Raw genomic sequence first — 342 nt, 5'->3', positions numbered from 1 at the left:
CCCTCCGGCCAAGGTCGCCGCTTCTGGGGTCACAACGGCAGCGGTGACGACCGATATGTACCGTGTGCTGGCCCGCCTGCGGCACACCCCGAGACCTCCGATCTGCCCGCCTCCTGAGGCACATCCCCCGGTAAGCTCAGTGCCCAGCTTGGGCTGGGGAAAAGGCGAAAGTTTTCCCGAAGCAAACAAGAAGAACTTTTTCCGACCCGCGGAAAGGAAGGAGCCCAGGAGCAGGGGACCGAAACGCTCCGGCCCTGCCTGGCTTCTGCTGCGGCCCCGGGTCCCCCCTCCTCACCTTGGTCTGTGATGGAGCGGATCCCCAGGATGTCCGTCACCGAGTGG

This window comes from Merops nubicus, unplaced genomic scaffold (genome assembly GCF_000691845.1).
Source record: "Merops nubicus isolate BGI_N331 unplaced genomic scaffold, ASM69184v1 scaffold47236, whole genome shotgun sequence".
Classification (NCBI taxonomy): domain Eukaryota; kingdom Metazoa; phylum Chordata; class Aves; order Coraciiformes; family Meropidae; genus Merops; species Merops nubicus.
The sequence above is the reverse complement of the archived record's forward strand: the minus strand, read 5'-3'. Positions refer to the sequence as shown.